General features: G+C 53.9%; 1 protein-coding gene across 3 annotated transcripts in view; it reads left to right on the top strand.

Annotated features, from left to right (window-relative positions):
• The window catches only part of AGPAT3 (1-acylglycerol-3-phosphate O-acyltransferase 3), a 133,157-nt gene that overhangs the window by 9,198 nt on the left and 99,452 nt on the right, over window positions 1–24,507 (top strand). Inside the window, exon 1 of one of the 3 annotated variants that reach the window (XM_072739380.1) lies at window positions 10,754–10,849. The exons of the other annotated variants lie outside the window; for them this stretch is intronic. The gene's annotated coding sequence lies outside the window, so the exon portion shown is untranslated. Of the gene's footprint in view, window positions 1–10,753; window positions 10,850–24,507 lie in introns of those variants that run through there. 3 annotated transcript variants of the gene reach the window in all.

The raw sequence follows: 24,507 nt of genomic DNA, 5'->3' as shown, positions 1-24,507 counted from the left end.
AAACACCAGCAAAGCGAGTTCCCTCCTCCGAGGTCTCCTGGCGGCTCGGGGCTTAATCTGCTCATTTCTCGCCGTCTATTTTCTTCTATTTATAAGTTGCTGGCGCGGTGTAATTTCATCTAGTTGCAGTCTCGGAGAGGAATGGGGAATTTGATTTTAACTGTCCTCTGGCCTGTCTGCCCCCCGCGCCGGGGGCCGAGCTCGGGCGGCAGAGCTTCCCGGCCTGGCGCCTGCGCTCTCCCGGGCCCCGGGCAGGCTGCCTGGCTGTGCGCCCTGACCGCGTGCACGCGCGTGTGTGTGTGTTGAGAAGGACGGGGTCGCACTGGGTGAGGAATGTCTGTTTTAGGCTGAGCAGTCCAGTGCTTGGCCCTGGGGTTTACCTGCCGTTTAGAGCTGGGCTTCCCAAACCTAAAGTCCCTTCACGTCACGAAGTGGCTCCCGGAGCTCCAGCAGTCACAACCGTATTCCGGGCAGGAGCAGGGAGGCTGGAGGGGCCCGAGAGACAGGACGCCGTTCTCCACGGCCACAGCCCTGTTTAAAGGCTTCTGGAAGCCTCCGCCCATCCCTTGGAACAGCTCGCAAGCCCCCCTCTGCAAGGCGAGCTGCGGGCCGTACAGGGGCTGTGCCGGAGGGGGTGGGGACAGCAGGTGTTGGCCCGCGGGGTCCTTGGGCACCTGCCCAGGGACGCTCCCCTGTCCCCGTTTGTTTTGTTCGCGGCACTGAGCACAGTTTGTCACTATGGGTTTGGTCTGCGTCCCCATAAGAATGCTGGCTCCGACGGAGCCCCCGACCCCGGGGTCCACAGAGGGGTGCCGTTGGGGTGCCGTGAGGGGAGGGGTCTGCGCCTCCCCTGGCCCGGGTCAGGCTGCCGCGCGGGGATGAGCTCAGGGCCCACGGACCCACGCACCCTCCGAAGCTCAGCTTCCGCACAAACGCATCTGGACTCGGCGATCACAGCCCCGGAGGGGGAGGGGCTGGAGCCCAGGGGGGCCCATCACTCCTGACCAGTCCAGGGCGGGGGCCGGCGGGGGGGCGGGGTGCGTGGCCCCCAGCTCACGTAGTCTGCGTCCACCGCTTGGATCTGTCTTCAAATACAAAATTTAACTTCATATCTCAAATAAGACACAAGGGGCTCTTGAATAATCAAATTTTGTTTATTGGGGGGAAGGACCCTGCTCCCCTGTCCTCTTCTATTGCTAAGAGTAATCACTTTTTTGAATTTTTTTTTTTTTAAAGAATTCTACCAGACATGTTTTTTTTTAATTTACTTATGATAGTCACACAGAGAGAGAGAGGCAGAGGCAGAGACATAGGCAGAGGGAGAAGCAGGCTCCATGCACCGGGAGCCCGACGCGGGATTCAAACCGGCATCTCCAGGATCGCGCCCTGGGCCAAAGGCAGGCGCTAAACCGCTGCGCCACCCAGGGATCCCTTTTTTGAATTTTTTAAAGAGACTTTAAATGTTTTGCTTTAATCACCGGTCCTCTCCGTCGGAGCCCTGCCCTGGCCCAGACTGGGTGGGGTAGGCTGGGATGGGAGGGAGCCCCATCTTCAGGGCAGGGAGGGGGCTGCAGGGAGGGGCCAGCAGGCAGGGGGTCGGGGTGGGGGGCGGGCAGCTGGCTGCTGCATGGGGCTGTAGGGTGGAACAGAGCCGGCGAGCCCCAGCATTTCCATCGCCAGTGACAGTCCTGGAAGCGGAGGGCCGAGGGGCCCGGCGCCCCAGCAGCCCACACAGGAGTGACCCGGATCTCCCAGCTAGGCCCCGTGGGCGGGGGCCCTGCTCCTGCTGCCGAGTGACCCCATGCTTCCGGTGTCAGAGAGCCCCAAATCTCGAATCCCCGCCACCAAGCCTCCTCAGCTGAGTCCCTGGGGCCTGATCCCGCTGCAGTCAGAAACAGGGGAAGCGCGTGACCCAGCAGTGCTCCCTTCTGTGAGAAGCCGGGCTTCTAGAACCTTCCCTGGCTGTGCCCCCAGAGGAGCCGGGGGTGTCTGATGGCTGCGGGAGTCTCCATCCTGGGTCAGGCCAGCAGGGGCAGGAGCTGTCCCCTTCTCTCCCACAGCCCTGGGGCTCCCCCCCCCCCCACTCCATCGTGGGTCAGACCAGCAGGGGCCTGAGCTGTCCCCTTCCCTCCCGCGGCCCTGGGGCTGCTCTCCGCTGAGTCCAGCCTGGACCTACCACCCGCGGGGGCTGGAGCAGATGCACTGCTCCCTGAGGCCTCATGACTCTGTGTCTGTCCCCAGGTGACCTCGCCTCTGCTTCATCTGGGGCAGCGCCCTGGGATTGGCTGCTCGGAGGCCCACGGAGCCTCCTGCTGGGGGTGCACCCACGTGTGAGCCCCGCAGAGCCCTTGGCCGCCCTCCCCTTGAGGGTCTGTTCTGTCCTGGACCCTTTCCCAGTCCTGTCTTGAGACTCAGGACAAAACTGGCCCAAGGTGGTTGAGTGGGGAGCGGCGTCTCAGGGCTGCCCCCACCCCCTGCCACCAGCCTGTGCTCCTGGGGCCCCTCGCCCACTGCCCTCTGTCCTCTCCTGCGAGCACGCCGCCTGCCTGCCCGCCCGCCCCATCCCTGCCCAAGCCTTAGGCCCAGAGGGCTTTCCCTCTCCATCCGTGGTGCGCTTTCCGAAGGAACCCAAAATACCTGTTTCTAGAAGTGCTGGCATCCGAGAGCTGCAGATGACTCACGTCTCAGCCAGTGTCTCCCTCCTTGGCGCCCACGCCACTGGGCCTATTTCTAGCTGCTGGGTAGCACGCGGTGTTCAGAAAACCCGGGTTGGCCAGACGGCGCATCTGCTGGTTCTCCCTGAGCTCAAGGTGGGCTGTGGGGGCCCCGTCCCGGGAGGCAGAGTGGTCACCTGGCTGAGAGAGGAAGGGGGGGTCTTCCGCTCCTTCATCCAATGGACACCACTTTTCTCACCCAGAAAGCGAAGATGAGGGATCCCTGGGTGGCTCAGCGGGCTAGCGCCTGCCTTCAGCCTCAGGCGTGACCCTGGGGACGCAGGATCGAGTCCCACGTCGGGCTCCCTGCATGGAGCCTGCTTCTCCCTCTCCCTGTGACTCTGCCTCTCTCTCTCGGTGTCTCTCATGAGTAAATAAATAACATCTTTAAAAAAAAAAAAAAAGAAAGCGAAGATGATGAGCTTATAGTGGTCTTGCGTGTCTTCAGGGCTGTCCTGGAGAGATTATTTTGGAGGTGACTCCGTACGCACAGCAGTCGCTCACTCACTCCTTGCCTCTGTGGAGGCCCCGGGGGCCTGCCCGGGGTGTGCGCCGCAGGGACCTGGCCCCAAGATGGTCCCTCAGAGCCCAGCACCTCGGGGGTGCCTCTGAGCATCCCCCACCCCGCCCCAATGGTCCCTCCCCTGGCGCCCCAGGACAAGCAGCTGAGCCTCGGGATTCAAAAGCCACGAACAAGCTAGGAGTCCGTGACTAGGATCTGCTCCTCTCGGTGTCTCTGCACTTTTGGCCACTTGCCCCCCCTCCCCCCCCCACGCAGAGACCAGCTCTGGAGAAGCAGCCCCGAGTCTGTCCCTCTGCCCTGGAACCGAGAATGGAAGTTTCTGACAAGCACGACCTCGTGGGCAGGGGGCCGCGTTGAGACCCATGGAAGGACCGCAGGTGCCGTGTGCTCCGTGGTTTCTCCTCCTCCCAAGGGAAGCGGGCAGGGGGCGCCTGTGCAGGCGGCCGTCCTGGAGGAGGTGGCACCTATGCCGCTCCGGCCGCACACATGCTGCAGGCCTGTTGCACAAGTGAAGCCCAGCGAGCAAACTAATGGGCTATTTTGTAAAGATGCCCATTTTATGTTAAATCTAATATGTAATAGAATAAATTTTTCTTCTAAACTTATGGCTAGTTTTTACTCTCTGGCACCGCTCGCCCCCCACCCCCCACTCTGGGTTTGTCCCCACGCCTGCAGGCTTGTCCCCGGTCCCCACGGACAGCACGGACCATCCTTGGTTGTTCAGAGTCGCTGCCTTTGGGAAGCCGGTTTATTTATTTAAAAATAAATTATTAATAGGCAGACACTTCAAGAATGTGGTGTTTGGACAACAGATTTTCCAACTGAGAAACTTTTGTGGGAGTCTTTTTTTTTAAAAAAATATTTTGTGTATTCATGAGAGACCCAGAGAGAGAGAGGCAGAGACACAGGCAAAGGGAGAAGCAGGCTCCCTGTGGGGACCTGATGCAGGACTCGATCCCAGGACCCCGGGATCACGCCCTGGGCTGAAGGCAGACGCTCAACCACTGAGCCACCCAGGCGCCCCTTGGGAGAGGCTTTGATAGACAGATGAGAGCAGAAGGTAACTACTGGCCTTCTGTGGCTTCAGTGAGAGCTAACCACACATGGATCCTCAGGGTTTGGAGGTCAGGAGTCCTAACGTGGAGGCTTTGACGAGGCTGTTCTCTTGGCGGCTCCGGGAAGATCATTTCCTCGCCTTTTCCGACTGCCACCTGCCCTCCTTGGCGGGCGACCCTCCTCCATCCTCACGGCCAGCAGCACAGCCCCATCCCTCCAACCTCCACTTTCACCACCACACCTCCTCTGGCTCCGACCCTCTGCCTTCCCCCTTGTTTTTGTTTTGTTTTTTTTTCATTTTTTAAAAAATATTTTAATTATTTATTATTTATCATGGGAGACACAGAGAGAGGCAGAGACCCAGGCAGAGGGAGAAGTAGGCTCCCTGCGGGGAGCCTGATGTGGGACTCGATCCCAGGTCCCCAGGGTCACGCCCTGAGCTGAAGGCAGATGCTCAACCACTGAGCCACCCGGGGGCCCCTCTGCTTCCCCCTCGAAAGGACATTGTGATTGCCCTGCGTCCACACAGCCCGTCCAGGACATCTCCCGACCCTTAAACTAATCCCGTCACCCAAGTGCCCTCTGCCCTGTGGAGGGACGGATTCCCAGCTCCCGGGGACCAGCACGTGGACCTCTCTGGGTGGCCGTTACCCTCTTTACCGTGGGAACCAATGGGAGGCACAGTGATGCCCTCGAGTCTTGCTCTTCTGGGGTGAGGTGGATGCCAAGGGACTCTAACTGGTGGGATTATTTGGATACCAAGATAAAAAGCTAGTTTTAAATAACCTGTTTTCCATTAACTGCGTTGCTGACCTACCCACGCTTGCTCACCTTATTCCATTTCTTCAGCCGAGTGAAAAAAAAAAAAAAAAACACTTGAAAACGAAAAAGCAATTTGTTCTCAAATCCTGGCCCTCGGTGAAGTGTTCTTGAGTTGCTCCAAATATAGGACAGACCCAACTCATGGCCCAGAAACTTATCTCTGTGGGTGCTGCTGCTTCCCCTTCGGTGGGCGTTCTGATCAGCCTTTTTGACAGAAATAGCAGCAACTCACCGCACAAGAGAGACATGGAAAGACCCCATGAAAATCAGTGGCGTGCGTGTTTTCTTCCCAAAGGGGAAGACTTCTTTTTTCTTTTTTCCTGAAGTGAAAAAAAAAATCACTCAGATTTTATTTTCCCATTCCAGAAGCTAAGAGTACATGCTAATTCCTCTTAGAAAATATGGGCCACTTAGCATATGATAAAATATATCCTGCTGGAAGGACTCTAAATTGGCTTAATTCTTTCAGAAGAGCATTTTGGCAGCATAAATTCAGAGCCCTTAAAAAAAAAAAAAAAGAAAAGAAAGGAAAGAAAAAAAATCCCTGTTCTGGGAAATGATCCTGCGGAAATTTACTCCAAATACCAAAAACGCATCATGCATGACTCTGGTCTTCATAGCACTTCTCTGAGAGTAGAAAGCTCACCAGAAAGAAGGAAGGCTTGAGAAAACAATAGTGAATATATTGGATGGAATATTATGCAGTGAATCATAATTTTCCAAAGAACTACGATAACCGGGGCGGGGGGAGATGTGTCTTACTGTGGGTTCCCGCCACATCCACCTCGAGGCATGGAGTGATGGGTCCCTTTGGGGTGCGAGATGGGAAGGATGAAAGGGAGAAGAGAGTCCTTTCTCTCATGAGCAGGGAGCCGGGTGGGAACCCCGAGAGACTGTGTGGAACCCGAGGAACACCCTCAAAACGCTCCCACAAAGGATCCGGGCAGCAGAGCTCTGCGATGGACGGGAACTCCCGTGGCTCCATGCACGTCTCACGCCGGCCCTGTGGCTGGAGCCACCCTCGGGCAGAGATGCAAGAAACAGGTGTTGGAGCTGCTTTTGGAGAAGCCTGAGGACGCGTGGGACAGGCACCAACGGGGTTTGCTACAACGCGCCTCGGTCATTGATGCGAGGTGCACACTGTAGACGCAACGTCACATCAGCGATACAGCGAAAACACAGGAACTGTGCCTGGAAAAGGGACTGGAAGAAAGCACACCAAGAAGTTAGCAGCGATGCCCCCGGAGTGGTAGGCAGGACCGTGGAGTTCTTTTTTCTCTCCTGTTTATGACTTTGCTGCATTTTCCAGCTTTTTGCCATAAAACATTATGATTTTAGTAATGAATAAGCCACACACGTAAAAAAAATGATATAGTAAGAGAAATTAAAGAAAATCCAAATGATCAGAGAGATATATTATATTCAGTGTTTTGGAAGACTCAATATTATTAAAAACAACACAATTCTTCCCAAGTCAATCCAGTGATTTAGCAAAAAAAAAAATCCCAACCCAGTCCCAGAAGAGTTTCATGGGGGAAAATTGACAAACTGGCTCTAAAATCTGTATAGGGATGCAAAGGACTTAGGATATCTAAAGCTATCTTGGCAAAAAAAAAAAAAAAAAAAAATCGTTGGAGGACACGTTACCAGATTTCAAGTACACTCTAAAACCGTGGCAATCGAGACAGCGTAGTATAGGCAAAGAATGTCAAATGCATCAATGGACGGGCAGAGTAGAGAGCCCAGAAACAGACCCCACTCGTGCTCTCATTCGATCTTCAGCAAAGGCACTAAAGCGATCTGATGGGGGGCAAGGGGGTCTTTTCTATAAGTCATTCTGAAAATAGGTCCCACATGGGGAATGACGACCCTTGATCCCTACCTCACACCGTGCTCAGAAGTCAAATGGAGGTGGATCCCGGACGTGCACGTAAAAGCCGACACTGGAAACCTTCCAGAGGCAAAGGGGGGACGTCTTCTCAATGTAACTCGAAAGTAACACCCCGAGAGCCATAACCAGGAGAGAAAACCTGATGTAGTGGACTCCCCGAACGTTCTGCTCCTCAACAGACGTCATTAAGAAATAAACAGGCAAGGGACGACCGGGGGGCTCAGCAGTTTAGTGCCTCCCTTCAGCCCAGGGCGTGACCCCAGGGTCCCAGGATCGAGTTCCGCATCGGGCTCCCTGCAGGGAGCCTGCTTCTCTCTCTGCCTGTGTCTCTGCCTCTCTCTCTCTGTGTCTGTCATGAATAAATAAGTAAAATCTTAAAAAAAAAAAAAAAAGAAACAGGCAAGTGGCAGATTGGGAGGAAATATTGGTAAAGAACGTGGCAGATTGGGAGGAAATATTGGTAAAGAATGTATTTGCACACCCGAAGAACCACTTGGCTCGACGATAGGAAGACAGACAGCTCAACTGATGGGGACAGACTCATCACAGAAGACCCGCGGGAGGCCACCAGGCACACGGGGCGGTCCCCTTCATTAGACACCAAAGAAGTGAGAGTGGAAGCCACAGCGGCACCCGCCAGCACACTCACTGGCGTAGCTACGATCACAGAGATGGTGCGCCCCGACGGAGCACTGCTGAGGGGGCGTGTAAAGTGGCGCAACCCTTTGGAGAAGCATCTGGAAGTACCTGCACAGAGCCTCATCACCCGGCGACGGCTCCCTTAGGTTTTTACGGAGAGTAATGAAAAGACACGCTCGCAAGACGCTTGTATGAGGATCCGCGCAGCCGCTTGGCTCGGCTCGGGCCGCAGGAGCAGAGCCCCGGGCCCACCAGCGCTCGTTCCTTCTCCATTCTGGAGGCCGGGAGGCCGAGCCTCCGCCAGGCCTCTGCGAGGGCCTCGTAGTGCCGGCTGCTGGCGTCTCGCCTGGTGGACAGAGAGCGAGCCGGCTCTTCTGATGACTCACCTCCCGTTAACGTGATTAACACGTTTTCATTAACCAAACAACCACCACCAGACCCTGTAGGTTCCCAAAGACAAAAACCCGAATGAGACGCGCAGTGTTGTTTTCACGTTTTTGCCCATCTCTTTAGTGTCCGGTCCCATCGAGGACGGCCGGGCTCCCCACCTGCTTTGGCGTCCTGCCTCGTGTTGTATGTGTGGCTGCAGCGCGTGGGGCGGGTCCCCTCACGCAGATACGCAGTGGGAACAGGAGTGTCTTGAAAGCCTTTTGTGTTTCCCGTGGCAACGGTTAACATTGGCCACGTTGGCTTCGTGTGTTTCTATAAGGAAACTCACAGGAATTATCCAGTAACTGTAATAATGCAAGATCCAGTCGCTACCCCAGTGTCCCCTGCTGTGCTCGTGGGTCACATGGGGGTGCCCATTGGGGCCCGTGGCCCCCGTGGAGGCCTGGAGCCTCTGGCCCCCGAGTGGAGGAACAGCCCCATGTCCCCTCTGCCCTCCCTGCGCGATGGTTTGAGGTTTGGGATCCGCGTTTTGGATCTCCCGGGTTGATTCCTGCGGGACCCTGTGGCCGCTTCCTCCATCTCCAGTGGCACCTGCGAGTGGGGTGTCCGGCTGAGCAGTGTCGCGAAGCAGTGTCGCGGCGGGGAGTCCTGGGTCCTAACGCCGCACGGATGTCAGGCACCTCCCTGAATGGTGGGAGGACGCGGCAAACGACAACCGCGCCGGCGCCCGTGACTCTGACGCAGAGTGAACACGGGACTTTGCACACCATGACGGGGCTCTGTTGAAGTCCCGGGGGTCACTGTCGCTTCTCAGGACGCAGAACGGCCCTGGCGCCCCGGCCGAATCACCCACGCGGTCAGCAGTCAGCGGTCGCGCGGTGATGGCTGTCCTCCGTTCCCGAGCTGTTCCTGGTCACCAGGGAAAGGGCAGGAGGAAGAAGGATGGTCACTTACCTGTCCAGGCCAGTCTGTGCGGTGAGCCATCCGTGTCGCCTCCCGGTGACAAGTGACACTTGCCTGCTCTCCTTCACTCTCTCGCTGGTGTCACCCTGGACTTGTGGGCTGTCACCTAGTCAGGATCGTGCAGTCGACATCACCCACTGCTCGTTTTTATGACCCGGGCTTGGCCACAGGGAGCCCCCATGGTGGCCCCACATCCCCTGCCAGGCCTGCCCCCCGGTAGCACCCCGTTCTCTGAGGACACGGCCCCAGCCCACTCTCCGCTGCCCCCCCAGAAGCCCTTCTTAGGCTCCCCTGCCCCCTTGTGCCCCCGCGCGGGGCTGGGCCTGCGGGGGCGAAGCCCTTGCTGCCGGGGTCCCACACTCTGCCTCCCTCTCGCCAGCCTTGCAGGCACGGAAACCTCTCGGCACCCCCTGGGCTCATGTGCTTTTGTTTTCTTTTTTTTTTAAGATTGATTGATTGATTGATTTACAACAGACAGACACAGAGAGAGAGAGAGAGAGAGAGAGAGAGAGAGAGGCAGAGGGAGAAGCAGGCTCCAGCAGGGATCCTGACGGGGTCTCCGGATTCCATCCCCGGGTCTCCAGGATCAGGCCCTGGGTCGAAAGCGGCGCTAATCCGCTGGGTCACCCCGGCTGCCCACGTGCTTTTGTTTTTAAGGCTTTTTTCCAACTGTGCCGTTTGACCTGGCTCCCGGGGCCCCGGAAGCTGAGCCACAGGCTGCCAACGTGGTGTGATCTTTGGGACTTTTGGAACTACTCTGGATTTTGCTATTGGCACTCGTGATAAAACACCAGATTCTTCTGTTTCCCGTGCCCTCCGCTCCCACACGCCACCCATCAGCAGGCCGAACCAGCCCCGCTTGCCCTCCCCGGCCCAGGCCCGCACCGACCCCTGTCCCTCCCTGCACCCTCCTGAACAGTTCTGTGGCTTTGGGTGAGGGTGAGGGCCACGTGTCCCTGGGTCTTCTCCACCAGCAGGGCAGCCGTGGGGCAGGCTGTGAGGGCAGGTGTGGCCCACGGTGTGAAGCCAGTAGTGGTTTCCAGGGAGTTCCTGAAGCGGGGACGTCCCGAGGTTGCAGAGGGTGTGCTCAAGAGCCATCCCTGCCCCCTGGTCCCCATGGCCCTCCTTCCTGAGACACACCAGTGGCTTCCACGTCCTCGACCGGGTCTGACCCGTGCAAGCTGACAGCCACGCCACGCAGGGTCAGAGGGACCCTGTGAAACATGGCCAGCCCAGGTCAGCCTTCCAGGGGCTTCTGAGCGACTCGGAGGGGAGTTCATCCTACCCCTCCACCCCAGCAGCCCTGGGCGGTTACCGTCCACCTCCGTCCACCTTCCTGCCCTGCTCATGCTTTTCTTAGCTTTCCAGCATAACTGTTTCCCTGTTTGCCTAAGGATGTCAGATCACAGATCGCTTTACCAAATGTTGTGGCATTTTCTCAGAGGATTTTTTCAAAATATTTTATTTATTTATGCCTGAGAGACACAGAGAGAGAGAGGCAGAGACACAGGCAGAGGGAGAAGCAGGTTCCCTGTGGGAAGCCCGATGCAGAACTCAATCCCAGGACACCGGGGTCACACCCTGGGCCGAAGGCAGATGCTCAACCGGTGAGCCACCCAGGCGCCCCCTCTCAGAGGATTAAACAGAGTTTCCATGTGGCCCTGTGGTCACGCTCCCGGGTATGTGCCGGAGGAACCAAAAGCAGGGACTCAACTAAATGCCTGTTCGCAGGTGTTCCTCGCAGCCCTGTCCACTGTGGCCAGAGGAGCGTTCACAGACGGCGAAGGTATAGACACGATGTGGGCATCCACACGAGGACTGGAACATTGCTCCGCCATAGAAAGGACCGAGGTATGGACACACACTATAACATGGACCGGCCCCGAGCCCATGATGCTCAGCGAAAGAAGGACCATGTTGTAGGATTCCATTGACATGAGCCGCCCAGAACGGGTAAATCCAGAAACAGAAGGCAGGTTGGAGGTCATGGGGGGCGGAGGGACTGCTACTGTGTAGGGGTGTGACCTGGAGGGATGGAGGTGGTGGTGGTGGTTGTACAACGCGGCATGGGGGCTGCATGCAACTGACCGTTCAGTTTATTTATTTACTTATTTTAAAAGATTTGAGTTATTTATTTGAGAGAGAGAGAGAGAGAGAGAGCGCAAGCACCTAAGCAGGGGGAGGAGCAGAGGGAGAGAGAGAAGCAGACGCCCGCTGAGCAGGGAACCCAATGCAGGGACTCAATCCCAGGACCCCGGGATCACGACCTGAGCCAAAGGCAGACACTTCACCAGCTGAGCCCCCAGGCACCCTGATCATTCAGTTTAAAATGATTCATTTCGTGTTGTGTGAATTGCCTCCTGATCAATTATTTTTTAAATGTGTCTGTGTGTCTGTGTGCACGTGCGTGTGCACATGGGTGTGCATCCTTCCTTGGGAGATGTGGATGAGGGGTCAGCCCTGGGCTGTTGGGCCATCTCACGGGGTGCTGCGCCAGCCTTCTCTGTCATTCAGCCAGTGGTCCCGTGGGCCTCCGGAGGTGGGCCACAGTGTGTGTCCCTGGGGCAGAGCGGGGCCACAGAGAGTCCCCAATATAGCCAGACCCCCGAGGCTGCTCCAGGCCACGCTAGCACTCTGGGACAGCAGGCCTGGAGAGCACATCCCTCACACTTAGCTGGCCCCCACATCTCCTTTGGTGTCTCCGTGGGCACCCATGTCCGCCAACCGCCAATGCTGGCCTCGCTGAGTGTCTCCCCTGCTCCAGAGCATAGTGTGCCTGCCTCATCCCCACAGACCTGCCTCCACGCCACAGACAGACAGCAGTAACCCCAGAGGCAGCCGCCAAGAGGTCCAGGGACCGGACTGCACGCGGGAGGCTCCTTGCTCAGGGAACAACTCTCTCGGGCCTCAGATTTCTCTCTTGACCCCTCTGCACATGGTGGCGTGGGGACGAGGTGCTGTCACAGAGCTCACCACGCTCTGGCTGAGACCTGGGGACCATGCCCACCTCTCTAGTGGGAAGCTGATGCCGATAGCCTCAGGAAAGTAGGTTGTGTTCTGAGAAAGACCATTTCCCACGCACAGATCCAGCTGGTCTTGTCCAGCAACACGCCATTTCCATGCCTTTGCTCCCCCTCCCGTCACATGTGGCAGCTTGTGTCAGGCCTTCATTCCTTTCACGGTGGAGAGCAGTGCTCCCCTGTACGTGTGCCGGACTTCGTTATCCGTTCGTCACATGGGAGGCGTTGACCTGTTTCTACTTTTTGGCTGTTAGAAATAGTGCGGCCAAGAACATTCATGCACAAATATTTTGTGAACGTGGGTTCATTTCCTTTGGGTATATACCCAGGAGTGGAATTGGGTCAGATGGTAACTCTGCTCTTGACCTTTTGAGAAATCGCCAATGTGTTTTCCAAAGTGTTTGTACCATTTTACGGTCACAGCAGCAATGAATGAGAGAGTTCTGCTTGTTTTCTCCGTCCTTACCAACGCTTATTCGTGTCTTGTCGTTTTCATTATAACCATCCTAGTGGGTGTGAAACGAATCTCATTATGGTTTTGATTTGCGTTTCCCTTCTGACTAATGATGTTGAACATATTTTCATGTGATTCTTGGCCATTTGTAGGTCTCCTTTGGAAAATGTGTATTTGTGTCCTTTGCTCATTTTTTATGGGGTTGTCATTTTATCGTTGACTTGTATGTCCTGGATACAAGTCCCTTACCAGACGTATGTATGACTTGCAAATATTTTCTCTCACTCTATGAGTTGTTTTTTGGACTTTTTTGATGATGTCCCTTGAAGGACAAAAGTTTTTAATAAAGTCCAATTAATCTTTGTCTTTGATTGCTTGTGCTTTTGATGTCATATCTAAAAAAAAAACATTGTGTAATCCAAAGTCATGAAGATTTGTACTTATGTTTCCTTCTTAAAGTTTTATAGTTGTAACTTTTATAGTTAGGTCTCAGGTCCCTATTGAGTAAAGTTTTGTGTATGGTGTGAGGCGGGGATCTAACTTTTTATCCTTTTGCATGTGGATATTAAGTTGTCTCAGCACCATTTGTTGAAAAGACTATTCTAATTGAATGGACTTGGAACCCTTTTTGAAAATCAATTGGCCATAAATGTAAGAGTTTATTTCTGAACTTTCAATTCTATTCTTTTGGTTTATCTATATATCCTTATGCCCAAATATACCATTTTGTTTATTGTAGCTTGGAGTAAGTTTGAAACCAGGGAGTACGAATCTCCCAACTTTGTTTTCTTTTTCAAGATTGTGTGGCTATTCTGGGTCCTTTGTATTTCCACGCAGTTTTAGGATCAGCTTGTTAATTTATGCAAAAAAAAGACAATTGGGATTCTGATAGAGATTGAGTTAATCTGTAGATCAATTTGGGGAGTATTGCCATCTTAATGATATTAAGTCTTTTGATCCACAAACATGGAAATCTTTCCACTTATTTAGATCTTTAATTTTTTTCACTTACAGAATGAAAAAAAAATGTTGTAGTTTTCAGTGTGTAGATCTTGCACATCTTGTGTTAAATTTATTCCTATTTTATTACTTTTGATTCTATTATAAATGGAACCATACCCTTAATTCTACTTTCTGGTTCTTCATTACTAGTGCTTACACATACAATTGATTTTTGTATATTGAGCTGGTATCTTGCAACTCTGCTGAACTTGTTTATCAGTTATAATGTATTTGTGGATTTCTTAAGATTTTCAATATAGAAGATCATATCATCTGAAGATAAGTGCATTTTTTGAGGGGAAGGTGGAGGGGCAGAGGGAGAGGGAGAAAGAGAATCTCAAGCAGGTGCCACACCTAGCATGGAGCACAACACGGGGCTCAATCTCATGACCCTGAGATCATGATCTGAGCTGAAATCAAGAGTCAGATGCTTAACCAACTGAACCACCCAGGTGCCCTCAAATAAGTGATTTTTATTTTTTTTCTTACCTAATTGCCCTAGCTAGAATCTCTTGTTTAGTGCTGAATGGAATGGGTGAGCAGGGACATCCTTGTCCTATTCCTGATCTTAAGGATAAAGTAGTCAGTCTTTCATTAAATATCATTAAATATCATTAAATATGATTTTGGCTGTGTTTTCACAGATGTCCATTGTCATATTGAGGAAGTTCTATTCCTGGCTCCTTAGAGTTTTCATCATGAAAGTGTTAAATTTAGCCAAATGCTTTTTCTCCATCTACTGAGAAGATCATATTTTCTATTAATATGGTGTCTTACACTGATTGATTTTCATATTTTGAACTGAGCATGCATTCCTGAAATAAAACCACTTGGTCATGGTATAGAATTCTTTTTATATATTGCTGGATTTGGTGCACTAGTATTTTGTGAGGATTTTTCTGTATATATTTGTAGGGGACATTAGTCTATAGTTTTCTTTGATTGTCATGTCTGCCTGGTTTGGTATCAGGGTACAACTGGCTTCATAGAATGAGCTGGGAAGTGTTGACTTCTCTTCTATTTTTTGGAAGAAGTTATAAAGGATTGGTGTTCATTTTTCCTTAAATATTTTATAGAAATTAGCAGTGTAGTAATCTTGGCCTGACTTTTGTGTGTGTGTATGTGTGGGGGTAATTTTTAAAAGGTAACCAGTTCAATATCTTTACTTGTTATAGGGCTCCTGAGATTTTCTTTCTTCTTGAGTCAGTTTTGGTAGTTTGTTTAAGAATTTGTTTGTTTCATCTAGATTATTTAACTCTTTGGTATACAATTGTTCATAGTTTCCTTATAAACCTTTTAATTTCTATAAGGTCAGTAGGAATGTCTCCTCTTTCTATTCTAGTAATTTGAGTCTTCCATCTTTGTGTGTGTGTGTGTGTGTGTGTGTGTGTGTGTGTTAGTCAATCTAACAAAGTTTATCTATTCCATTGATCTTTAAGGACTAACTTTTGGTTTCACAGATTTTCTATATTATTTTACTATTCTCTAATTTCACTTCTCTTGTCATATTTATTATTTCCTTCCTTTTACTTGCTTTGGGGTAGTTTTCTCTTTTATGTCTTGTTTCTTTTTTTAAGATTTTATTTATTTACTCATGAGAGACACACACAGAGAGAGAAGCAGAGACAGGCAGAGGGAGAGGCAGTCTCCATGCAGGGAGATCCCAGGTCTCCAGGATCATGCTGTGGACTGAAGTTGGCGCTAAACCGCTGAGCCACCCTGGCTTCCCTGTCTTGTTTCTTAAGATAGAAGTTTAGGTTACTGATTTGAGATCTTTCTTTTCTAATATAGGTATTTACAGTCATATATTCCCCTCCAACCACTACTTCACTGCATCTCCTACATTTCGGTATGTTGTATCTTCATTTTCACTTATCTTGAAGTATCTTCTCATTTATCTTGTGATTTCTTTCAACCATTGATGATTTAGGAGTGGGTTGTTTAACTTTCACATATTTGTGAGTTTCTCAAATTTCTTTCTATTAATGATTTCTAATTTCTGGATTCTCAGGAGAATATGAAGATGTTTCAGGGCTCCCTGTGGACATCTTATTCCTCAGCTTTTCCCTTTAAGTTTTTGGTCAACTTGTTCACCTCAATTGAGGTAATACTGCTTCAGACAGCTGTGATGTTAAACAATTGCCACTGATTGTTTTCAACAATCACCCTAGGGAAAAAGCTGTTCACAAGAAGTGAGGATTGAGTCAGGTCAAATAAAGATAAGCTTTGCTTGTCTTTATTTCTGGGTTTCCAGGGAACTACCAGATAGGCCAAATAATGATAATTATCAGGAGATGGGGCTCTTGCAAACCCCCAAAACATTATCACTCCTCCAGTGGGTGTTAGGCTGCTGGTTTTTATGATTCCTGGGATTATGAAGCTATTGGTTTTCAAGACCACTTCAGGGATGAAGAGGTGGTTGGGAATGGGGCAAGCTAAAATGACCTCAAAGCTCATTGTTCTTTCTGAGATGTAGCTGTTTTCCTTGAATTTCTTGAGTTGCAAACCTTTGGTTAAATTCTAAAAATTTGAGTATTAATTTTAATAAATTTTGCCATTGTTCTCATTGCTTTTATGGAGAAACAGATTTTTGAAGGTCCTTATCCTGTATTCTGAAAGTGTCTACTTCTGAAGCTTTTTCTTTTTAAATACAGTATAAAATTCTATCTGAAATAGTCTCTCTCTTTCTAATTTTGATGAATGGCTGGCACTCCCTGTCACTAGTCTAGCTCTGGTGTGGTGCTAAGCCCTCAGATCTGTGTGACCAACAATGGTTAGTCTGTTGGGTTTGGGGTTTAGGCACCCTGGAAAGAAAATGATTCATGGGCAGACCGTGTATCTAGAGGCTATAGGTTCTTCTGGCACCTCTTGGCCATGTAATCTCAGCTGGTGGACAGAGGTCATAGGGGAGCCCACAATAATGTAGTTGGTCCAGGATCTAATAGCGTGAGTTAGAAAAAACATGGGAATGGAACAAAAAAATCTGAGCTGAGCAGAAAGCTTCTTTTCCAGATGTGATATCTAGAGCTGGCCATGGTGCTGAAGACCAGGCTCGGGTGGGGAAGGCCATGGAGAACAGCAGAGTGTAGTGACATCAGCCACAGGACCACAGTGGGCCAGGCCAGACCAGGGGAAGGAGAAGGCATTTTTAATGTTTTCAGCCCTGAGGAAGCAGTCAATTGATGGGAGCCTTGTCTTCGTACCTCCTGACATCCTAGTGTATTTTACATATTTACTTATATCACAGGCGCTGGCACTAAATCTCACTACAGGAAAACTCACAAGCTAAGAAACAATTACATTTAATAGCAGCTGTCTGAAGCAGGTACTGTTCACAGCTGCTTCTTTCAGATAAGGACAAAAATTAGACCTTGGATTTAAATAGCACCTTCCCAGCTTCCCTTCATGGAGCGCAGAGCATCACATGGAATTAACTAAACTAGTTAAACTTTTCTGAGTTACACAGTAACTTGGGGAACAGCTCAAAAGCACCCCCGTGTTCCTGACACCTGATTTACCAAGCCTGCCGAATGATAAAGAATAGAAAAAAAGGGAGGGTGAAGCTTAAAGCAGCTGTAGATTCTATTTTGTCATACAGAATCATTTCTGCTGTGCCCTGAGCCCCAGGGGGTGGTCTGCAGACCCCTTGCCCACTCCAGGAATTAACCTCTTGTGTGGGGTCGCCCAGGACTGGGAGCAATGCCTTTCCTTAGTCCTGTCCCTGGGCCCACTGGGAGGGGGCCAGGCTGGGACTTTGACCTGGGACCTGGACCACAGTGGAGGCAGAGATGGATGTCACTGTGTCTCTGAGGAGCAGGGATTTTAACGCTGCGGCTTCAATCATTAAAATACGCTCCAACTTTTTAAAGATGGCTTTATTGGGCTCCTGGGTGGCTCAGTTGGTGAAGCATCTGCCTTTGGCTCAGGTCATGATCTCGGTCAGGGTCATGGGATCAAGCCACATGTCAGGCTCCCTGCTCAGCAGGGAGTCTGCTTCTCCCTTCTTTCTCAAATAAATAAATGAAATCTTAAAAAATAATTTAAAAATAAAGATGGCTTTATTGGCATATAATTCACATCCCATATGATCGTCAGTTTAACGTATATAATTCAAGGGGTTTCTACATATTCACAGATGTGTCTAAACATCCCCCTACTCAATTTTAGAACATTTTCATCGTCCACAAAACAAGCTGCTTCTGTGGACAACAAGGTGACATCTTCAGCATCAGACTCATGTTTAAAAGGTTTACATGCGTAAAGATCCTGTATTTTGTCATACTCCTGAAAAATACCCTCATATTTGGAGCCGGTAAAGGACCCAATTAACTGAGTGAACAAGGGGACATAAAGGGGGAGATTTTTCAAAGAGTAAGAAAAGAAACCTCATACCTTTCAGCTATCGACCTTCTTATCCTCCCAGCCCCAACCCGCACCCCCCTCCCAGGAAACCCCCCAACCCACTTTCTGTTTCTATGGATGCACCTGTTCTGGATGCCTGATGTAAATGGAGTCACGCAGCATGTGCTTCCCGCAGTTAGTGGCCTGCAATCTGTCATGTGGGAAAGGAGTACTAGTGACGGGACTGACTTAGAGGAGCCTCACCCTGGGGGGCGCTTCTTCAGTATTTAACCCCGACCACTCTGCTGCTCAGAAGCTTCCAGCAGCTCCTGGCTCACTCGGTGTAAAGGCCAGAGGCTCTTCCCAACCCCCAAGGCCTTGCACACCTGCAACCTTGCCCGGACCAGCCACGCTAGCCTCCTGGCTGCTCCCCGAACTCACCAGGGGCGCATCCCCCTCCCCAGCTCACACGCCTCTCTGGAAAGCTTGTCACCATCTGACGTTCTAGGTGTTTTACGTATGTCTCTATCTGTCGGCTGACTCTCCTTCCCGGGAGAGAGTCAGTTCCACCTGCAGGGGCTCTGGCCCTGTCGCTCTTTGCTCACTGCCATGGCCTGGGTGCTGTAGACACTCACCTGGCCTGTGTTGAGTGACTCAGTTAAGCCAAAGGTCTTTAGACAGCCGTGTTTGGCCCTGGAAAAGTTAGTCCTGACCATGGCTGTCACCTTCTCCTCCTACCCACATCCCTATCACTTGCCCACATCCTTCTCAGTCCCGTAGCCAATAGGTCACATAGAAAAAGCAGCGTGGAGGGTTCTTGCGAGTGTCCTATCCGGGAATGCTGCCTTCTTCACGTGAAGCCGTCTTTAGTAGAGAGGCTGCTCGACCTTTCTCTTATGTGCCGCTTCCCTGGGCGGGCACAGTGGACACACTCTTGTACTGACTAGTCAGTCTTTGCTGCAGATTTCTGCAAAAAAAAAGTTTCATTTTTTGCAGAAATGGCTGATATTGGCTGTGTTGTATGGACTTGGGATTCAGCTCCATTCCACATGTGTTATTCCAGGCCCAGGTTGAGGAGCAGTGACCCCCCACCCCCGCCCCAGGCACCTCCTCACCATGCGGGGAGGAGACTCGGCTGCCTCGGCTCGGAACCGCCTCCCTGGCACTTCTCCCCACTTTCCATCGACAGGTTTCGGGGCCAAGCCCAGACCCACAGGGTAGGGGAGTTCATTCTGTCTGCAGCGAGGCCCTAGCAAGGCCAGGATGGGGGTCTAGGGACGAATGGCACAACCTGGCCGCATAGGTCTCAGGGATGAAAAGGGACAGACCGTCCTGTGGAGTGTGTGGAATGTCAGGGCAGCTGGCAGTGCTCCGAGCGTCCGGAATGGACGGAAAGGCCAAAGGAAATTGCAGCCAGGTGTTTCATTCCCTCTTACCAACTGACACCTGGTGGACCCGACTTCAAACCCGCTGGTGTAGGCCTGGACCTTGGCACCCTCGCTGCCTGTGGGGAAGCGAAATGCCCAGGACAAGCCAGGGGCCCAGAGGGTCAGGAGGAGCAACTGGGCCAAGACCAGGCGCCTGGGCCTGGCAGTGCTGGGGCTTCGCCTGGGCCTTGAATCAAGTGAGGGTCCGAGAAAGCTGTCTGGGGCCAGAGTGATGGACTGACGGTGCCAAGTGTCTGGGCAGGTCCCTTGCGGAGCTCTTCATATGCATCAACTTGTTTTCTCCTCCCAACCTGCTGGGGAAGGTGCTGCTTTGTCCCATTCTACAGGGGAGGGCACCGAGTCCTAGGCCGGGGCCCACATAGAGTGCCATGCCCCAGCCCGCCGGGCCCTGGAGCGTGGTCCCTAACCTCGGGCAGTCCCCGCAGCATGCACAGCTGGTGCCCAGCGCAATCAGCTCCCATGGCCTCTCGGAGCCGCTTCCTGCTCCCGGGAAAGGGACCCTTGCCTCGGGCTAGACCCACTCCCCTCCTGCTCCAGGGGGACACAGGCTAGCGGTGGCGTCTGGCTGCCTCGTGGACTGAGGTGACAGATGAGATAAACAGGGTGGGCTGTGCTGACCTGGCCCTGGGCAGTCGTGGCGACTGCCTCCGCTGGCCTGCTGCCCGTCCCCGGCGGCTGAAGGCGGGCAGGTGCCATGGGTGCGGGGCTGGCACTGGGGCGTTAGCAACGGCTCTGACCCATCCTCCTCATTGACTCTGGCTGATGGACTAGATTTAGGGCTTAGGGTGTCAGGTGGCCACCCCTGGTGAAGAGAAGCAGATAGAGGCTTGGAGCCCAAGCCCTGTGGTTTAGACCAGCGGCTCAGCCCTGTGCAGGGAGCCTGCAGTGCCCTGGACGCAGGGGGTGGGCTGCACCAGAGCCCGTGGGGCTTCCCCCCTCGTCCTGGCTTCGGGGCACCTGGGACAGCAGCTTGAAGGTGCTTCCAACCCAAGGCCTGCTGCATGGCAGGGCCTGCCTCCTGTTGCTGTCTCAGCCAGAGAACGTTCCAGATGGTGCAGCTCAGCAGGTCTGCTGGGTGCCGGTGCTGCGATCCCCTCTCGGAGGCCAGATGGACCCCCACACAGATTCAGTTCTGATGTGGAGACTACTGGCGTGCCACATGCACTGGGAAAGAAGGGGGAGGATTTCAGGGGGGTGCAGAGGCTCCCCAGTGGGTCTGCATGAGGCCAGAGAACAGGAGGGGGCTGGCTGGGGTCTCCGTGAGGGGGTGAGGGGGTGGGTGGGTGGGGAGGGCTCCCACTCGGGGTTGGAGCCCGCACGGAGGCTGGCACCAGACACACACCATGTACGACTCCCTGTCGCAGCCGGAAGCACAGTGATGTGAGGCCTTGAGGCTTCCCCATGGGCCTGGGTGCAGGGGAGGCCCATGATGGACAGACAGATGGACGCATGCCTCCCCCCCACTGTGAGACCTGGGGGAGGGGCTTTTTTCCCACCTCTCAGGCCAAACAACTCACTTCCTGCTGTCTGCTCTGGTTTTCATTTAGAAGATCTTGAAAATGTTAGCAAAAATGAATCACGGCTCCTGCGGAGGGCCGTTTGGCAGCTCCTCAAACACCCAAAGCCAGTCCCCACGCAACACCGTGGTCCCCCTCCTGCGTCTGCGCCCAGAAGAAGCGGGAGCAGGGTCTCGGGGGGACATTTGTTGGCCAGCTCGCGTTGCCCCGACAGCCCGCGTGGGCCCCGGCCCACGGGGTCGTCAAGGAGGCCTGGGGACCAGCCTGCAGGCTGTACGCACGGGATTTCACAAGGGGCTGGTCCCGCCCCATGCGTGCCTCCAGGTGTCGTGCTCAGCCACAGAGGCCAGGCGCCGAAGGACAGCCGTCTTCCTCGAGGTTCCTGCGAGGGGCGCCAAGCGGAGTCCATTGGGATCACCCTGAGGCATGGGGACGGCTTCGTGCCCACGGGAGCTGGGTGAGCCGGGCCCCCGCCTCGAGGTGCCAGCTGGTGGCGCCAATGGGAGCAGCACGCAAGTGCTCGAAGGTGTGGACAGGTGAGTGTGCTTCAGCAACGTAGGGACACACCCTCCCTGTCAGTACCAAGAGGGAGTCCAGCCTCCTTTGTGAGGTCAGGGCTCCTCTGCCCCGACGTGTCTAGGATCCCGGGGCTCTATCAGCCCCGAGAGGTCGGTCCTGTCCCTAGCACCGCACCCACTGTGGCACAGGTGGCTGGACCCAGGTGCCCTACACTCTGGGGGTGTCTGCCCCCCAGCCCTGCCCTTTGGCTCAGGGCTCAGCTCCACTGGACTCTGAGGCGAAGCCTGGCCTCCAGGCCATGGTTCACACCCGTGGACGCTCTCCCTGGGGTGCCCAAGGGCCCCCGTCAGGTGCTCCCCGGGTCAGAAGTGCTCTCCCCAAACATCCGGACTTCAGTGCAGACGTCATCCACCCGGTGCCCTCGCGGGGCCACAGCCTGGCAGGACCAGGACCTGCATGGGGCCGGTGCCGGCAACTGTGCATCTCAAATAGGAAACAGGTATGGCCCTGACCCCATTCTGTCCGGGAGCCTCTCTGGCCCACATCGGAGGGTCCAGGCTGCCTGCTCAGTCCTCCCCAGGATGCCCGTGTCCTGAGGCAGCCTGCCCGGGGCTCCTGCGGGCACAGGGGGCCTTCTCCCCCGAGGATGGATGCCTGACGTCCACCTTCTGGACAAACGCCAGCTCCCCTCTGCCGGGCTGGAGTGCGCTGGTGTGTAGGGCCGACAGCCCAGCAAGCTGGCTCGTCTGCGCCCTCGGGAATGGTCAGCACTGCGGGATTTTCACGCACGGAGTGTCTCACCCGCGAGAGGCGCTGCCGTGAGAAAGGTCTACCGCGTGTCGTCCCGCCTCGGGGACACGGGTAGTATCATCCTCCTGGTGTTAAAGACAGAACTTTATATAAAATATATAAAATTGCATCTAAAAGGTCTTGAAGGCTCACGACCAACATCCTGACAGTGGCTATAGCTTGGGGTTGGCCATGGGGAGACCTGTGAACCTCACACACGCCTGAGGTCCTGGAATGATCAGAATTGAGAGCGGCGGGGGCTGGGGGCAGGCTCGGCTCAGTGCCTCGCCCCGAGGTCGTGGCGGCCCCCTCGGCCCCCGCTGCCCAGGCCACGACCCAGGCCCACCAGCCCCTGTGGGTTCCCGCCTGCTGGGCGGGCCCACGTTTGTGATCGCCGCCCCTGGGCCGCGGGGGAGCCCGTGTGTGTGCGTGTGTGCCGCGAGCCAGGCTCCTCTGTCCCGGGGGCCGTCCCCTTGCCCAGAGCCCCGCGGGAGGAGCGCAGCCCTGCCCGACTGTCCCCCCGCCTCACGGTCCCTCGGCCGCTGCCCTGGCCTCGGGCAAAGCCGGTGCGCTCAGCAATTCCTTACAGCGAATTACAAATAAAATCCGTCTCATCCCCATGACCAGTAACCAGCGTCGGGCTTCCCGTATCTCCCTGAGGGATTTTTTTTTTAATATATATATAATCCGGTATTACTCTCATTAACAACAAAATATCTCCACTATAGAAATTACTGCTCTACTCTCCGTGGGTTCAAAAGTCAAGCCTTGCGTGGAGTCCAGTGGGGAAATGTGAGTAATGCTGTGGGAATCGCAGGGAGCTGCTGTCCCCGGGAAAGATGTGTGCCCGGGGGGGACACATTTGGGCGGCTGCACCCGCAAGGGGCTCCTGTCCCGGACCTCGAACCGCACAGTGCAGCCCTAAGACAGATGTGCAGCCCTGCAGCCCCCGGGGCAGAGGACCGTCCCGCGGAGCCAAGACTTCCCCGCTGCAGTGCTGGCCGCTGCCCCGGGAACAGAGGTGGCCCCAGGGTAGACCCCGTGCGCCAGGATCCAAACACGGGGCCAGCAGAGACGGGGTGGGCTGGCCGGGGGGAGGGCATCCCGGGCTGAGACCCAGCACCCCCAGAGGGACTTAAAGAGGAGATCGCTCCTGGGCAGTTCACCTGGCTCTTAAGACCAGCGATTTGTGTGCTTTCCACACGGGGTCCTGACCCCAGTCGTTCTGGAAAAACGTCTGCCTTGTTGGATTCATTTCACGTTGCCTTTTCTTTTTTTTTTTTTAATTTTTTTTCACCTTGCCTTTTCATCAAAGGCGTTGGGATTCACATGCGTGTGTATGCACACGAATGTACACAGGTGTGTGCACACATGGATACACACAGAGAAACACAGATGCACACATAGAAACACACGGAAACACAATGCACATAGGAAACGTGCATGCACACACAGAAACATGGGAACACACATGTTCACACGGAAACATAAACACACATGAACACATAGAAACACATGTAAACACACGGAAACACACGCACATGTGGAAACACACATGGAAACACATGCTCACACAGAAAACACGCATGCACACACATAAGCAAGAGCACGGGGGTGGATTTTATTTTGTGAACTCGCACATACGTCCAGATGGGTGGAGATGGCCGCCGGCGACAACGTGACCCCGGGGAGGGTGGTCTGCAGCACAGGGGCAGAGGGAGTCCCCGCCTGTGGAGTCTGGCAGAGGTTTTTCTTTCTAGAACGGTCTATCATGCACCTGCGCCGGCCCCCGTGACCTGGCTCACTGTCAGAGAGGAACAGCAGGCCAGCTCGGGGCGGGAGGAGACAGACCTGAGAGCAGGTGTGGTTGGAAGCGTGGAAGTCCTCATGACACACACAGGCACACGCGTGGGGAGCCTGGGACGCCAGCTGGCTCCAGGTCGGGGGACCTTATAAGTTAGTGGACCCATGGGGCACCTCTGAGAGGGGCAGGGGGCACTGCTATCAATGATGCTGGGACAGAAGCCTGACCCCGGCAGCCCTGGGCAACCCTGGCCATTGGTCACCCCCGGCACAGTGTCCCTGCGATCCTGTCCCCTGCCTGTGCACGTGTGGCCTCAATGCACTGAACCCAACTTTGAGAGGCTGGGCTTGAGGCCTGCTCCAGAGTCTGTGCCCAGCTCCTCGCTGGGGTCCACATGGGCCAACCCGGGGTGGGGACGGTGCCCTGGCTGGAGTGTGGAATCCTGAGCACGGGGTGCCGGTCGCAGGAGAGCATGAGGCATGTGTGCACATCTGAGCAAGGAAGTTCAGTGTCTGTGGGGCTGGGAGCTGCTATGGTGCAGCTGCCGTGAAAACGGGGTGGGGGGGGCTTCTCAACAAGGCAGCCACCCACCGAGCTGCCAGATGACCCGGCAAC

Source organism: Vulpes vulpes, chromosome 15 (assembly GCF_048418805.1).
Source record: "Vulpes vulpes isolate BD-2025 chromosome 15, VulVul3, whole genome shotgun sequence".
NCBI lineage: Eukaryota > Metazoa > Chordata > Mammalia > Carnivora > Canidae > Vulpes > Vulpes vulpes.
The sequence above is the reverse complement of the archived record's forward strand: the minus strand, read 5'-3'. Positions and strand labels throughout refer to the sequence as shown.